Source organism: Schistocerca nitens, chromosome 6 (genome assembly GCF_023898315.1).
Source record: "Schistocerca nitens isolate TAMUIC-IGC-003100 chromosome 6, iqSchNite1.1, whole genome shotgun sequence".
Taxonomy (NCBI): Eukaryota; Metazoa; Arthropoda; class Insecta; order Orthoptera; family Acrididae; genus Schistocerca; species Schistocerca nitens.
The window spans coordinates 134622542-134640881 of NC_064619.1; positions in this window are offsets into that span (position 1 = coordinate 134622542).

Below are 18340 nucleotides of genomic sequence, written 5' to 3' on the forward strand. Positions count from 1 at the left end.
GGTCACCACACTTTGAAATATTTCGCGTCAGTTCAGTGGGGACTTAGAGATTTCCTGCAGTGATCAGGACTTTGTTTTATATCTGCCAGATGCTCAGCAGAACTAGTATTTCTGCGAGTGAAGCCGATTTGGACTTTGAGCTATTTGCGCTAAGTCTGTTTTTGACTCAGTTCGTCACAGGATTATTTTTGTCACTGATCGGTGTTTAAGATTGCTGCATTATCTGCGATTAGAAACCATTTGTTTTTTGTTAGTGTGGCGTATGACATCACTTACTTTTAGCTGTGAACACTTCCCGTGTTTTCCAGCTATTTTATTTATTTTATCTGTGTAGTGCGTTTGCCAACCACTATACCAGGGGCTCGAGCTAAACTTCAGCTCACTTAATTGCACAGAGTTTATCACCAGAATGTGATTATTTTAAACCTGATTAGTATATCAAACACAGTTTTATTTCCAGAATGAGATTTTCACTCTGCAGCGGAGTGTGCGCTGATATGAAACTTCCTGGCAGATTAAAACTGTGTGCCGGACCGAGACTCGAACTCGGGACCTTTGCCTTTCGCGGGCAAGTGCTCTATTCCGCTGCAGAGTGAAAATCTCATTCTGGAAACATCCCCCAGGCTGTGGCTAAGCCATGTTTCCGCAATATCCTTTCTCTCAGGAGTGCTAGTTCTGCAAGATTCGCAGGAGAGCTTCTGTAAAGTTTGGAAGGTAGGAGACGAGGTATTGGCGGAATTAAAGCTGTGAGGACGGGCCGTAAGTCGTGATTGGGTAGCTCAGTTGGTAGAGCACTTGCCCGCGAAAGGCAAAGGTTCAGAGTTAGTCTCGGTCCGGCACACAGTTTTAATCTGCCAGGAAGTTTCATATCAGCGCACACTCCGCTGCAGAGTGAAAATCTCATTCTGGAAACATTCCCCAGGCTGTGGCTAAGCCATGTCTCCGCAATATCCTTTCTTTCAGGAGTGCTAGTTCTGCAAGGTTCGCAGGAGAGCTTCTGTAAAGTTTGGAAGGTAGGAGGTGAGGTACTGGCAAAAGTAAAGCTGCGAGGACGGGGCGCGAGTCGTGCTTGGGTAGCTCAGTTGGTAGAGCACTTTCCCGCGAAAGGCAAAGGTCCCAAGTTCGAGTCTCGGCCCGGCACACAGTTTTAATCTGCCACGAAGTTTCACAGTTGTATTATATTTTTATTGAAACCGATAATAACTGGAGTCAAATAACCACCACCTAAAACGAAGTACCCTTCCATTATCGCAATATCTAGGAGTAAGCTTCTACAATTATTTAAAATCAAAAAGTTTTTTACTGTGAGGTTCAGCAAGTAATGACAGATTAAAGTATCGCTATGGCTGCTGCACAAAACTAGAAGTTTCATTGCAAAGGGATATCAGTTCCTTGTAACCTGCGACAGGACACAGGAATATGTAACTCACTCTGCCATTACTTTTAGTCAAACTACTCGTTTTCGTTTACGATGTTCGCCTCATTACAAAGTATGCTATTCGATGATTCGCACGGTTTCTTCCCCCCGACGTCGCACGTGCCCGCTGGTAGCGCTCAGTAGGTCCTCCCCCCACCCTTGCTGTCGTATTAATCATATCAGAGACAGTGGCAGCGTCCATCAGGTGCGAATTGGCTGTAGAAGCGACTGGGCACATCACAGCTGTGGGAGTGCTATCAATGGCGCCCGTGGCCGGTGACAAATCCAGCACATAGATAGCGACCTCAGCCAACTGCAGTGCTTTTCAGTGGACCGCGGGGGAGACGTCGCACATTTTGCACAAGTGGCAGTAGCACAAGTGTGGAATATTTGTGTAATTCTGCGATGTACGTACATGCCTGTAGCATTGTTCTTATTTGGATTTCTCATTGCGTTTATATGTCCACACAGAAGTTAAAGTGTTAGTCTTCTCTCAGACTGCCTGATAGTAACACCTTCCCTTTAACCCACTAGTGTTGCAGGGATAATTTCCTTACGTGAGACATAGTAAGGCAATATTTGTTGCACTGTGGTGGTAATTGCTACACATTTGAAGTCTCGTATTTACATCTGTGATTGGATGAAATGTGGGAGAAGATCGGCAAAATTGTAAATAGCAACGAGAGGTGTTGATACATTGCAGCAGTACAGAAAATAACGTCGTTAAATTACAGCAAATCAGCCAATAGGATGACGCCGTCCCCCATTTGTCGCACATCTACTGTGCTGTCAAAGTGTCTGACGTCATTATTGGGTTATAAATTGTATTCATTAAGATAATTTAGCTGGATCTGATATTTATTTTGTGGCCGGCCGGTGTGGCAGTGCGGTTCCAGGCGCTTCAGTCTGGAACCGTGTGACCGCTACGGTCGCACGTTCGAATCCTGCCTCGGGCATGGATGTGTGTGATGTCCTTAGGTTAGTTTGGTTTAAGTAGTTCTAAGTTCTAGGGGACTGATGACCACAGATGTTAAGTCCCGTAGTGCTCAGAGCCATTTGAACCATTTTGTGATATTTATTTACCACCAAATTTCTCTACAGGAAAAAGGAGGGGGAGGGGGGGAAGGTGGAAATTTTGGATCATAAATTATGATAATTAAGATTAGACTAGCTTACACATAAATCGTAGTAATTTCGACTGATATATTATGCTAATTACAGTGACAGCCGTGTTATTATTGTGGGTCATTAATCATGGTTATTAAGATTAGGTGCAAAACATTCTTTCATAAATTAGACTTGTTTAAACATAACTAAGAGCACACAATGGGCCCTTATCCAGAACTGGTGCTGCCCCACTACTCTTCTCATTGCACCGTTAAGCAGATTTTAGTTGAGTCAGAGTAGTGTGGGGTGCCTGAGCTTCCAGTTTCCAATTGCAGCATCGCCATACGTAGGAGGTGGCCGGAATTCGCAGTACGAAAATACACTGAACCACGATTCGCGTGGGAAAAAAACGCCAAACTCATAAATTACTACGATGTTACGAGATCCAAGCGTTTTTGTCGTTATTTTAAATTACAAGTCAGTAGGGCCTCGTAATGTTACGTTCTGAAGGCACAGTGCCCGATTATGTCAACTCTTACTCTGTCGAACCACGTTGCGTTGGTGATGAAACGGTGATATTATCGTCGGCCTGCATATTAGCATACAACAGGCCACAAAACCCAACGAAATGTAAAATCTGAATATTAATTGGACTAGTGTATGGAAAACGTGCACAAAAAATTAACATCTGCTATTCGGTCAGTTTGCTTCGACTTGGTCCCAGAAACCTTTGGCAGAATGGAGAAACCTACACAGGCCATGTAGGCGACTAAAGGCCACTGGTAACATTCAGACTTGTTTGCCAAATTCGCTGTTTCCTATTGACGGAAATGTCAAACGAGAGCGCAGGAGAACGAATAAAGTTTGTCAAATTTAACTTCATATTTGAACTAGCTGACACTGTCGCGAAATATTTCAACACTTGTGGGAATGGCTACCAATGCATACGAAGCATTTCTTCCATTGACTGTAGCACTGTGTAATATAGCCACAAAAATATAATGAAACTTCATTAAAATATCACAAAGTGCGAACATATACATCGTCCGTGGAAGAACCGGAGAGCTTCGATTTTTTAAATTTATTGCACTCCCCCTTGTACAGAACAGCGCACGAAAATCCAGCCTCATGTACTAGACTGATCATTGTAGCCCGCCAGTTGTTATCTTTTATTTTAAAGCTGTTGCGACTACGTTTTATGTTGTCAGTATTTCAGTGTTATCTAATTATTACATATTTATCTATTTGTTGTATCTGCTAGTGGCAGGCACCAATTCGTGCGTAATTGGCGAGCAGTCTGCACTTGGGGCCGGTTTTTCCTGCGCCACCCTCTATGTTGTGCACAGAAAGTCCATTTGCTTCTCAATCTCTTCCCGCGTAATATATTGCTGGGAAAGGTGCAACACTTCCACTATTTTCGCAACTGCAAGTGCTATTTGTTTATATGCTTGGTCGAGCGTTCCACAACTGTGGAAACTAACTACACGGAGAGATAAACTGTAATAAATACTCTTTCTAGCAAAACATGCGCGGCGAAACATCTATCGGCCTTCAATCAAAATTTCTCTTAAGCAAGTCAAATGTAATCTATGTTTGATAAACAGTTCAAGTACAGTCTTTCTCTGACAAACACGTCAAACAAAGCCGCCCACTGCCAAATAATTGACAAAACCAGTGAAGTTTGACAAATTGTTTGGTCGTTTACAAGGACATTAAGACTGCACATTCAGTAGGGGAGAACGAAGAAAACTTAGGAACAAATGATAAGTGGATCACATAAAACCAGAGCGCTACCGCCAGCGAAACGTTGCACAACTCGAAGTAACCGAAAGCCAAAAAAAATGCTCCCGATATAATTAGAGACGCGTTCATACTAACGTGAGAGTTGGAAATGCAACTCGCATAAATCTGGCTTTTATCTCATTCCCGTCCGGGACAATAGGGTAGTTTGTCAGCATTAACTGGAGCGCACACCAGTGAAGCACCTGTGGGCGGGGTGACAGCTGGCGGCTGCAGCGGAGCGCGTGTTTTACGGGAGGGCGCTTTTGCGAAAATGCGCTGTGCGAAGGGCGAAGACGGCAAAAGCCGGGAGGCAGAATCTCACAACCTTTGAACCACATTTCTCTATTTTTATTTTTATATTTTTAGGACTCGTGTTCCGCCGAAATCCTGGTATCAGGGCATTGGACCTGATAGTGATGACCATTTCTTTTTTAATGCTCTGCAGCATGCTAGAACGACTCTTTCGCAATAACCAACACGGGCGGCTTTGCCTGTTGTTGTACACATTTAGCTATAGTGACGCTTTGTTGGGAGACCCATGTACAGGACGTTGCGAGGCCACTGTTATAAACTTATTTTCATGTTACTTTATTTATGTAAAATTAAAGTAAATTTCATGGCTCTATTATCCCTGTGTGACATTAGCCTCAAGGTCAACTACTACTTCATCTCTGCTTAAACCGTTATTGGCCGGAATTATTATACAGTATGGGTATCGATTCAACACACTACAAGTTGTAAATGTACTGTTCGCTTTACTTTTTGGATTGTCATTGTAAGCAAATCCTAACGTGCACTGATTTGGAAAAATTCTGTCCTTTCACATACCAAATTTTTGGCTATGCATCAGATTTAAGAACGTGATCTGACAACAAAATAGTTTAAAGAAATTTATCTTAGCAGTTAGCATTTTTAAGAGTGAACCGATTAGTAACACGTATAGCAAGTAGAAATTGCATTCAAGCGAAAATGAGAAATCATTTTCAGTATCGCAGCAACCTGAACTGTTTAAGCAACGTGATTTGTAGGCAGTGCAGGATGAGTCCCAGCCTGTTATAACAACACTCAAGTATATTGCATCTAAGACAGTAATATAAATTCGCTCGGTATCTTTATTTCGGTAACCAGATTCCATTTGCAATGCAAATAAAAGGGTAATGTGAAAACTCAATAACGGTTCTTGCAGCATTATTGTAATTTTAAGCAGTTGCTGCCAGTAGAACTTTTATGCTGTTCGTCTACAAAATGTCATCATTAACAAACAACCAGTTGCAAAGATACTAGCCGTTTTCATATAAGTCATAGACTGTCAATTTTTAAACACACGTACTAGTGTGCTACTAAGTAAATATAACAATTGTTCAAGTAATTTCGCCTGCGACTTGGTTTCTAAACAAACAATTTTATTTTTGTTACATAAGCGAAGAAAGTCTTCAAACTGTATTGCGTTTCTTGCTACGTACACGCAAAAATGTTTTGTTCACTTTCCCGTTAATTTTATCCAACATCCAAAAATATATGCAAAGTGAAAGGAAGTCTTTTGTACTTTGCCTTCAGCAAGTGTGGAGACGGGAAGCATAAAAATTTGAACGGAACTGTGTATGTGTAACAATACATTTAAATCGTGATAGCTCTAAGGTTTTTATTCTAGAAGCCAAAAAACTTAAATGAAATAAGAAATTTAAAAAAAAACCTGCCATCTCTGCCTTCGTTGATTTTACTAAGAGGGCGTGACGCCTTTCTTGATTATATGCGAATTTAGGTAAAATAATAACGTTGTTGTAGTATGTGATCAACCCATCTAATCTTCAGCATTCTTCTGTAGCACCACATTTCGAAAGCTTCTATTATCTTCTTGTCTAAGCTATTTATTGTCCACGTTTCACTTCCATACATCGCTACACTCCATACAAATACTTTGTGAAACGACTTCCTGACACTTAAATCAATACTCGATGTTAACAAATTTCTCTTCTTCAGAAACGATTTCCTTGCCATTGCCAGTCTACATTTTAAATCCTCTCTACTTCGACCATCATCAGTTATTTTGCTCCCCAAATAGCAAAACTCCTTTACTACTTTAAGTGTGTCATTTCCTAATCTAATTCCCTCAACATCAACCGACTTAACTCGACTACATTCCATTATCCTCGTTTTGCTTTTGTTGATGTTCATCTTATATCCTCCTTTCAAGACACTGTCCATTCCGTTCAACTGCTCTTCCAAGTCCTTTGCTGTTTCTGACAGAATTGCAATGTCATCGGCGAACCTCAAAGTTTTTATTTCTTCTCCATGGATTTTAATACCTACTCCGAACTTTTCTTTTGTTTCCTTTATTGCTTGCTCAATATACAGATTGAATGACATCAGGGATAGGCTACAACCCTGTGTCACTCCCTTCCCAACCACTGCTTCCCTTTCATGTCACTCGACTCTTATAACTGCCATCTGCTTTCTGTACAAATTGTAAATAGCCTTTCGGTCTCTGTATTTTACCCCTGCCACCTTCAGAATTAGAAACGTAGTATTCCAATCAACATTGTCAAACGCTTTCTCTAAGTCTACAAATGCTAGAAACGTAGGTTTGCCTTTCCTTAATCTTTCTTCTAAGATACGTCGTATGGTCAGTATTGCCTCACGTGTTCCAACATTTCTACGGCATCCAAACTGATATTCCTGTGACTTATTAAACTGATAGTTCGGTAATTTTCACATCTGTCAACACCTGCTTTCTTTGGGATTGGGATTATTATATTCTTCTTGAAGTCTGAGGGTATTTCGCCTGTCTCATACATCTTGCTCACCAGATGGTAGAGTTTTGTCATGACTGGCTCTCCCAAGGTTTTCAGTAGTTCTAATGGAATGTTGTCTACTCCAGGGGCCTTGTTTCGACTCAGGTCTTTCAGTGCTCTGTCAAACTCTTCACGCAATATCATATCCCCCATTTCATCTTCATCTACATCCTCTTCCATTTCCATAATATTGTCCTCAAGTACATCGCCCTTGTATAGGCCCTCTATATACTCCTTCCACCTTTCTGCTTTCCCTTCTTTGCTTAGAACTGGGTTTCCATCAAAGCTCTTGATATTCATGCAAGTGGTTCTCCTTTCTCCAAAGGTCTCTTTAATTTTCCTGTAGGCAGTATCTATCTTACCCCTAGTGAGATAAGCCTCTACATCCTTACGTTTGTCCTCTAGCCATCCCTGCTTAGCCATTTTGCACTTCCTGTCGATATCATTTTTGAGACGTTTGTATTCCTTTTTGCCTGCTTCCTTTACTGCATTTTTGTATTTTCTCCTTTCATCAATCAAATTCAATATTTCTTCTGTTACCCAAGGGTTTCTACTAGCACTCGTCTTTTTACCTATTTGATCCTCTGCTGCCTTCACTATTTCATCCCTCAAAGCTACCCATTCTTCTTCTACTGTATTTCTTTCCCCCATTCCTGTCAATTGTTCCCTTGTGCTCTCCCTGAAACTCTGTACAACCTCTGGTTCTTTCAGTTTATCCAGGTCCCATCTCCTTAAATTCCCACCTCTTTGCAGTTTCTTCAGTTTTAATCTACAGGTCATAACCAATAGATTGTGGTCAGAGTTCACATCTGCCCCTGGAAATGTCTTACAATTTAAAACCTGGTTCCTAAATCTCTGTCTTACCATTATATAATCTATCTGATACCTTTTAGTATCTCCATGGTTCTTCCATGTATACAACCTTCTTTCATGATTCTTAAACCAAGTGTTAGCTACGATTAAGTTATGCTCTGCACAAAATTCTACCAGGTGGCTTCCTCTTTCATTTCTTAGCCCCAATCCATATTCACCTACTATGTTTCCTTCTCTCCCTTTTCCTACTGACGAATTCCAGTCACCCATGACTATTAAATTTTCGTCTCCCTTCACTATCTGAATAATTTCTTTTATCTCATCATACATTTCATCAATTTCTTCGTCATCTGCAGAGCTAGTTGGCATATAAACTTGTACTACTGTAGTAGGCGTGGGCTTCGTGTCTATCTTGGCCACAATAATACGTTCACTATGCTGTTTGTAGTAGCTTACCCGTACACCTATTTTTTATTCATTATTAAACCTACTCCTGCATTACCCCTATTTGATTTTGTATTTATAACCCTGTATTCACCTGACCAGAAGTCTTGTTCCTCCTGCCACCGAACTTCACTATTTCCCACTGTATCTAACTTTAACCTATCCATTTCCCTTTATAAATTTTCTAACCTACCTGCCCGATTAAGGGATCTGACATTCCACGCTCCGATCCGTACAACGCCAGTTTTCTTTCTCCTGATAACAACGTCCTCTTGGGTAGTCCCCGCCCGGAGATCCGAATGGGGGACTATTTTACCTCCGGAATATTTTACCCAAGAGGATGCCATCATCATTTAATCATACAGTAAAGCTGCATGCCCTCGGGAAAAATTATGGCTGTAGTTTCCCCTTGCTTTCAGCCGTTCGCAGTACCAGAACAGCAAGGCTATTTTGGTTAGTGTTACAAGGCCAGATCAGTCAGTCATCCAGACTGTTGCCCCTGCAACTACTCGAAAGGCTGCTGCCCCTCTTCAGGATCCACACGTTTGTCTGGCCTCTCAACAGACACCCCTCCGTTGTGGTTGGACCTACAGTACGACTATCTGTATCGTTGAGGCACGCAAGCCTCCCCACCAACGGCAAGGTCCATGGTTCATGGGGGGGGGGGGGGGGGACAGCTACATAAAAGTCACTAATTATCATTAAGATGTTAAATTTCTTTACGTGAATACTCTAACACTGTGAGTTTTCAATATATAAATTAATTACAGTTATTTTTATACATCAGTTACAATTAAAATATCCAATATCATTATGTACACCAGGTATTGTATTTTCTTTAAATTGCCTTTAAATAAAAATATTTTATAGGATTTCCTTGCTATTTGTATTTTACAATGTAATCAAAAGGGAGTGAAACCTCGCATAAGAAACATCTTCCATAATGATTGATTAATAACGCTAGTCGCCGAAGTGGTGTCCATTTGAGACTTGCTCCAGACTCCTTAGTAGAATAAAATACAAAGAATTTTTTACTTAAAATGTTTTCGCCAACGTAGTCTGTTAACCGTTCTTTTTTTTCACTATCACACGGAGAATGGTCTGTTTAACCATGACCTCTTCAACTTTGTAAAGATAGAGCTCCGACAATGTCACGGTGTATTGGCCGCGATAGGCCTCGAAACTCAATTGTTGGCAGTATAGGCACCACCTCAAATATTTGGCGGGCCGGATACCGGGGATGTCCGGCCAGCTAACGTGGGCCGGTTTGCCGGCCCTCGCGGGCTGTAGTTTGGAGACCCCTGATCTAGTTGACAACAGCAGCTACAATACCTTTCCAGCGGTCGCAACAATAGAAAGCTTCCGCTTCATAATACTTCGTGAACTTTCAACAGTCAGATTGTTCGTCAGAAAATTATGTAGGTACCACCTCAAATATTTGGCGGGCCGGATACCGGGGATGTCCGGCCAGCTAACGCGGGCCGGTTTGCCGGCCCTCGCGGGCTGTAGTTTGGAGACCCCTGATCTAGTTGACAACAGCAGCTACAATACCTTTCCAGCGGTCGCAACAATAGAAAGCTTCCGCTTCATAATACTTCGTGAACTTTCAACAGTCAGATTGTTCGTCAGAAAATTATGTAGGTACCACCTCAAATATTTGGCGGGCCGGATACCGGGGATGTCCGGCCAGCTAACGCGGGCCGGTTTGCCGGCCCTCGCGGGCTGTAGTTTGGAGACCCCTGATCTAGTTGACAACAGCAGCTACAATACCTTTCCAGCGGTCGCAACAATAGAAAGCTTCCGCTTCATAATACTTCGTGAACTTTCAACAGTCAGATTGTTCGTCAGAAAATTATGTAGGTAAACAACCGAACTAACTTACAAGTCGCGGAACGCGGGGAATACAAAAAATGGCTCTGAGCACTATGGGACTCAACTGCTGAGGTCATAAGTCCCCTAGAACTTAGAACTACTTACACCTAACTAACCTAAGGACAGCACACAACACCCAGCCATCACGAGGCAGAGAAAATCCCTGACCCCGCCGGGAATCGAACCCGGGAACCCGGGCGTGGGAAGCGAGAACGCTACCGCACGACCACGAGATGCGGGCGCGGGGAATACAATCTCGTGTGTAAGATAAGCAGCGCGCGGTGGAGACAGTGATAATTCCTATCTATGCAGCGGGAGAGAGAAGATAAACCACACTGCCCTAAAACCCACGGTGTCCGAAATCATCCCCCTCTACCAAAAACCGTAAATAAATAAAAACGTAGATATACTGTTCATTCGCTAACTTTTTGCCATCGTTACGAAACTGAATTTAATGCACGTTTAGAGGTAGGATGTCTCTACTGTTATTACTGTAGGAATTATGTTACTGAGATTTTAATTTTATTTTTGTAAATGTCAGACAGACTTTCAACTAACAGCAAAATAAAGAAGAAAAAATTGCAAGCATTGAAATCGCAAATAACAGTCGAAGAAAACATGTTTTCTAGGCCTACTGAGCTAATTAAAGCTGCAACTGAAGTTTCTTTTCAAGTAAGTAAAAGAGTTATACTAAATTGCAAACCTTTTTCAGATGGAGAACACATCAATGAAATTTTCGAAGAAGGTGTCAGATTCATTGTGTTTCAAATATAAAAATGAAATTGAGAAACACTATTCTTGGTTTGCAGCTGCCTCGAAATACTGTGATGCGCAGGATCGAAATGAGTGAAAACATAAACGAACAACTACAAGGAGATATCGTCCGCTGCGTTGCTTTTTCGCCACAACTTGACGAGTCAACTGATATCACTGATACCGCACAATTACTTGTTTTTATTGGGATGGCTTTTCAAGATTGGTCGACGAAAGAAGAACTGCTATGTATGATTGCCTTGAAAGGAAAATGTTGTGGCCCTGATACACGAACGGAGTTCAAAGCATACATTACCAAGATTAAGCTACCTTTGTACACACTCGTATCAGTGAGACTGACGAGGCTCCTGCAACGAGAGATGTTCATAATGGTTTTATTGCTCTTTGTCACAAAGGCGAAGACTTTTCAGACTTCATTAGCTACCGCTGTATAATTCATCAACAAGTACTGGCTAGTAAGAGACTAAACAGAAAACATGTAATGGGTATTTGTTTCAATATTGTAAATTCCACGAACGGAAAATCTTAAGGGCTGCTCTTTAAGCAGCAATCAGACGAGAAGGAAGCGGCTTTCAAATTGCACACTGACGTGAGGTGGGTGATTCAAAGCAAGTTTTTGCAAGGATTTCGAGATCTGTTGAGCGAAATAATAAAATTTATTGAAGAGAGTGGTGATGATTATCAGCAACTGCGTGATTTTGACTGGTAATGCAATTTAGCATTTTTAGCAGATTTGATCGGAAAACTGAGCACATTAAATCTGGAATTACAAGGTAAGAATAAAACAGTAACAGAAATTGTGTTCTATTGCAGTAGTTCCAAGTCAAACAGTGCCTACGATCGTTGACATCGAGAATAAAAAATTTCAACAATTTGTAAACATCAAGGATGTGATGGAAAAACAGCATACCTACAACTTCATTCCTGACAAGTACATGGTAGTAATTAAGTAATTAAGTAAGTAAGGCTTTAGTGATTTGAAAAAAATGAGAAGTTCGTGGAATTCATCAGTTGTCCGTTTCATAATTCCACTGATCGTAGTGACATCTACGAAACTGCTAAAAAATTTGCAGATACATTTCAAATGGACCACATGATACTGCAAAACGAAATTATTACCCTTCGCTGCGATATATTTCTAAAAGTAAGGTCATCCTTTGCTCTAGATTTCTGGGCATTGGTTTCCAACGAGAAATATCCAGATTTGAAGAAAAGTGTCGAAGAAACGCATTCGTGTTTTGGTTCAACGTATTTATGTGAATCAGTATTCTCCTATAAACAAAGAGGTAAACACTGGTCTCCTTGACAGATGCTCATATATTGGGCTCTTTAAGACGGGCAGTTTCCAACTACATACCTGACTTTGCTTATCCAGCAGGAGATGCTCAGGCGTAGTGCTCACATTAATATGAATAAGTAGTTAATAACAGTTATTTCAGTTTTATGTTTTTCCTCTTAGGAAAATAAAAAATGTCAGATAACTGTAAACTGAACTATACTATTCCATTTAAAATTTCAAGAAGTATGCAAGTGATAGCTCGCACAGGGTTTCGTCAGAAAACAGTAGATCTTGGTTATAATCAGGTTGGCCACCGATGCTACAGACTGTTTATTTAGAAGCACAGGATTTCATCAACCTAATGACGCTGCAGCTGTGTGTAACCACTGGCGTTTGTTGTCTTCCATTGTAAATAATTGTAGCAACATATGAGGGAAACCACGAGTTTGGTTGCTTTAGCTCTTTATCATGTTCGCTGACGATGCATCTTTTATACAACCTTATTCATGAATTATACGTTCTGTAAGATCGTATTTTTCATAATTACTTTGCGGTCATATTTTATTATTATTCATTTAATGTCAAACCTGTCGAATGACGATGCAGTTCTGTGCAAGCACTGTCATGTCTCTTGTTATTGTGTATAATTGTTTTGTTAACCTTTGTTTGTATATGTTTTGTCAGTTGCTCTGAATAATTATGCAGTGGTATTTTTTCACTTTAATATCAGTTCTGTAACTAAATATTTGTCATTTCCTAAAATGATTATGATCGCACAATTGATTACCGCACTTGGCAGAGGCCAAGAAGTATCTTTAGCTGTACGCCGCACTAAACGCAAAGGTAATCAGAATACCAAAAATGTGGACCAATGATAATTTGTTTTATTGTATGTTGTAATGTCGGTCAATGATTTGTGATATATCATATCGTATCTTGTCTTTCCTCTTTTGTAGAAAAAAGTAACCCAACTATCAACTTAAGCGTTTATATTTAAAGGCCTCCTTTACTATCCCGACAGAAAAGAACATTTCCATTTAAATGATCAATACTCTGCTTCAATCAGGAAGTAACAACAAAACAAGACAGCAGCAAGGAAATCACAATAACAACTATTTCATAACACCGAAAAACGAAGCCCACGGTATGATGACTAGTAAAGTACGTGAGTTTTTGGTCACTAAACATCAAAAAATGGTTCAAATGGCTCTGAGCACTATGGGACTTAACTTCTGATGTCATCAGTCCCCTAGAACTTAGAACTACTTAAACCTAACTAACCTAAGGACATCACACACATCCAGGCCCGAGGCAGACTGTAGCGCCTAGAACCGCTCGGCCACTCCGGCCGGCTCACTAAACATCGATGCATTTGGTGGGTATGTGATCCTGTTATTGTTTCCTTTCGTTGGGTTGCAACCTAAGGATGCTTACGCCTGATGACATAAAATTTTTCTATAACTAACATAACATCATAATAATGGGACAAAAAATTTTCCATGTAAGTAATAAAATCCCCACAACATGACAAGTACGCATGAATATATAAATATGATTCAGGTTTTTGTGTTACAGTTCGGGTAGTTCATAATTAAATTTCAAACAATGATAGGTTTACAAGGTGTCCTACACTTCAGTATTCGATAACACGCTTCATTATTAAGAAACGATACAAATAATTGTTGACGCTGTTGTTCGGTCTTTCTTCGTACATGAATAGGTGATTACAACGTTTTTGGAGTTGTGTGACAGCCTCACTGTGTATTACTGACGACGCAACACTACCAACTTTGGACTTTTACGGTTGTGCTGGTCGTGGGTGTCATATGTGGACGACTGAGACATCAGCGTGTCGTCCGAATAAGGAAGCGTGCTGCAAAAGATTTCAGCGAAGAAGTGAATCTCTCTTCTGAAAAAAGTTCTAATTTTTAGTCGTTGTGGATTGTTGAATTTTTAACGAAAGATGGAGCATTTAATATTATTCTTTGTTTTATTTTGGACAACCTCAAGTTTGTTAATATGTGTAGAGGCACAATATCCCCAAATTGGATAGGCATGGAACATTATTGGTCTTATTGACGGTTTCTAAAGCTGGAGACAGTTTTTTTTTTTTCTTTTGAGAGACAATCTATTTATTAAGGGAAATAAGACAGCCAACACATTGTTTTCTTTATTCACTTTGTCTGTACTAAGGTACATGCATTTGTCCAAGTGATTACAAAATACTTTTGCAGATTCAGTCCAAGGAATGCTTTCATTGAGTAACACGAGAGGTGTTTGTAAATCTTGTATTTTGCTTTTATAAAAGGTTGTTTGACTTTTGCTAGCATTTATTTTGACCGACTAGTCTGTCAACTATTTTTAATGCGATAGAATAGCTGGCTAGAGTTCATCGTGAATGTTCACTACACTGTTGCCGGTGTAATATGTCGCTGTATCATCAGCGAAAGGAGTCTGGTACGTCACATAAATTATAGTGCGTGTCCTCAAAAGGTTACGTTCTCGAGCGAATAAGAAGCTCTACGCACAAGGAAGACACACGGAGCAGTTGGCAAGTGAAGAAGAGGTGCACCACGAGCAGAGCAATGATTTAGGTAGCGCTCCACCGCCTGGTTGCGAGTGGTCTGCTCCCGCGTTACGTAACTGACCCCAGCGGCCAGGAGGGAATCTTCAGCCACACATACGTGCAGCGCCCGCAGCGCAATCACGGAAGCCCGGCGCAATTCTGCTCGCTCTCTCCAGCTGCTGGCGTTTTGTCAGCGAGGCTAATACGAGGCCCATCTCACGGAGAAGAACGATTCGGCCCCGCTTTGAAATATTGCAGCTGCGCCGGACCCCCGCTGCGCGTGGAGATGAGATCTGATGACGCAACGGGGCGCGGGCAAAGTGAAATGCAAAGTGAAAATGCTCGGCAATGAGATGGGGCCCCAGGAAACGAGGTGAAAAATTGCCCATAACTCATGCGGACCCATTTCCCGTTACGAAGTGGCCTGGAACAACGTGTCGATGAAATAATGGGTCGGCAAATGAGAAACAATGGCACTCAAATGCTTCGCAACGGGGAGTATTGCGCTAGGTCCGACACACGACGTACGTAACTCTCAACACTACGACAGCGAACTATACTCGCTTTCGAGAACTCCGCTGTGGGTCCTTGCATTCGCACAATTTCTTAATTATTTTTCGAAATATGATAGAAGAACGGCTGATCTATGGGACGCTTCGGCATCTCAAAGACAATAGAGAGACTAACAACAGTTGTGCATAAACTACCCTTTATTAAAACACAGTGAGCGTACCCCATGCACTCTCTCTGAGGCTGCGTTCACAGATTCTGCGATAACGGTCGTCAGACGCCGTAGCCATTGGTTGCCCGATAACAGCGGCCGACCGCTTGGTCACGGTGCGTCCGATCTCCTTCGTCAGTTTTTGGCGGGGTCAAGGACGTCAGGTTAGGCTGGTTAAGAATTCTTCTATATATGAAATAGGCTAGATTTTAATCTTCCACGATGGGATGGATACCACGAGCCTCTGTGGTTGAGGACGAGTCCTGCATTGGGGCTTTGCCTATTAAGAAGACAACAAATGCAGGTGAATGACCTATATCTCTCTCGAAAAGAACGAAGCGAGTACTGTACATTCTGTCCTCAGTTATCGGAATAACTAGGCAAGCTTGACGAACATATGGGATGACGGGATAAACATTGTCACTCAAGATGATTCGTAGTGAGATTGAAAAACAAGATAACTAACACTGTTCCGCTGTTATTATTTAAAGCTGTGCACATATACGTCAATTATCCTTCAATGACTGTCATTAAGCATTTGTGCAAAAGACAAGCATGAAGTTTAGCATTAGATACTCTGAACATCTAAAGCAATTAAAAGTGGAAATACATACTGTACACTACATTTCGAAACCACTTCAACGACAGAATACCACCCCACTGGCATAAAAACTCCAGTAAGCAGTGATAATAATTTGTAGATAGCTAATACCAACCTACCACAACCCAAAAACGATCCAGCGTAACTATACGCATAAGATACGCCACCCTTCTATCCTGAACAAATTATTTTTTGACGTTATAATCTACTTCTAAGACTTCCAATAAAGATGTTTGCCTACTTATGGTTTTCAAAAAACCTTCCATTTCAGTCCGTAGATTACGAACCATATCCCGATTACGATATTTTCAGCCTCAGGATGTCACACATTCACACTGTGGTGGACTAAACTTACCAGTTTTCCATACAACACATTTCGTGTGTGAGAACGTCGGTCTGTTTGGCCGAAGAAAACGGATTGACCCGAGTGCTGTTGTCATCCGAAGTCTGAATGTTCGAGCGATGAGATCGGCGCCGGCCGGTGTGGCCGAGCGGTTCTAGGCGCTTCAGTCTGGAACCGCGCGACCGCTACGGTCGCACGTTCGAATCCTGCCTCGGGCATGGATGTGTGTGATGTCCTTAGGTTAGTTAGGTTCAAGTAGTTCTAAGTCTAGGGGACTGATGACCTCAGATGTTAAGTCCCATAGTGCTGAGAGCCATTTGAACAATTTTTTAATGAGATCGGCTACAGCGGGACCACTTATTGGTTTGAAAAGTTCGGCCGTCTTTCGTCGATTACTGTCGTCGGCAGAATCCACTGATATCGGTGCCTTTGTCGGGGCGGTGTACCTTTTCTTTTTTCGTCGGTGTCTCACTTCGGGCTGCCGCTGGGTTAGTCTCAGTATAGGTACTGTTGTTGCGGGGAACGACAGTGAGAGATTTCGAGATGGAAGAGCGACGTCTGTAAACTGTAATCATACGTTACGGACGATATTACAGAACATGCGAGTAACAAAATCGAGAGCATTGAGAAGAGCTCGGAATTTTGGTGGGCGTTTAGCTTTCCACTTATGCAAGCAATTTTGAAGAATGAAAAATATCGCGAAATAATGCAGCGAAATAGGATATGTTGATTTTAATTGAGATTATCGTTGATATGCTCGAATGAAACGATAATGAAAGTGATCGCTGAGAAAAATGGACATTTACCATGGGATTTCGCGACTGTCACCGATCTATTTAGTACAGCAAACTCCTACAAATTAATTCGGAGGAACTAGTGAACCTACGTCTCATATAATGTGCTTAACTTGAGAGAAAGTTAGAACTGTGTCTTCTGAACTATATGAGTATGGCTTCAATCTGTTAGGAACATTGGTGTTTTCACAGTGAACTCAAAAATAAGGAACTTTAACTCTGGATCTTTTCTTATTCCCACTTTTCATCTTCAAATGGCACATAACTTTGCCTTTCACATTTAACCGTGATCATCCACGTTTAGGCCACACGCTCTTCGTTAGAGATAAATATATTCTGTGGTTACAAGGCTCTTTACTACTGACCCGATGCCTAAATTTTCCTTCTGATAGCAAATACTGATAGGAAACCTACTTGAGGTAACAGAAATCTGCCCTTAGCCTTGTTGTTGTTGTTGTGGTCTTCAGTCCTGAGACTGGTTTGATGCAGCTCTCCATGCTACTCTATCCTGTGCAAGCTTCTTCATCTCCCAGTACCTACTGCAACCTACATCCTTCTGAATCTGCTTAGTGTATTCATCTCTTGGTCTCCCTCTACGATTTTTACCCTCCACGCTGCCCTCCAATGCTAAATTTGTGATCCCTTGATGCCTCAAAACATGTCCTACCAACCGATCCCTTCTTCTAGTCACGTTGTGCCACAAACTTCTCTTCTCCCCAATCCTATTCAATACCTCCTCATTAGTTATGTGATCTACCCACCTTATCTTCAGCATTCTTCTGTAGCACCACATTTCGAAAGCTTCTATTCTCTTCTTGTCCAAACTAGTTATCGTCCATGTCTCACTTCCATACATGGCTACACTCCATACAAACACTTTCAGAAACGACTTCCTGACACCTAAATCTATACTCGATGTTAATAAATTTCTCTTCTTGAGAAACGCTTTCCTTGCCATTGCCAGTCTACATTTTATATCCTCTCTACTTCGACCATCATCGGTTATTTTACTCCCTAAATAGCAAAACTCCTTTA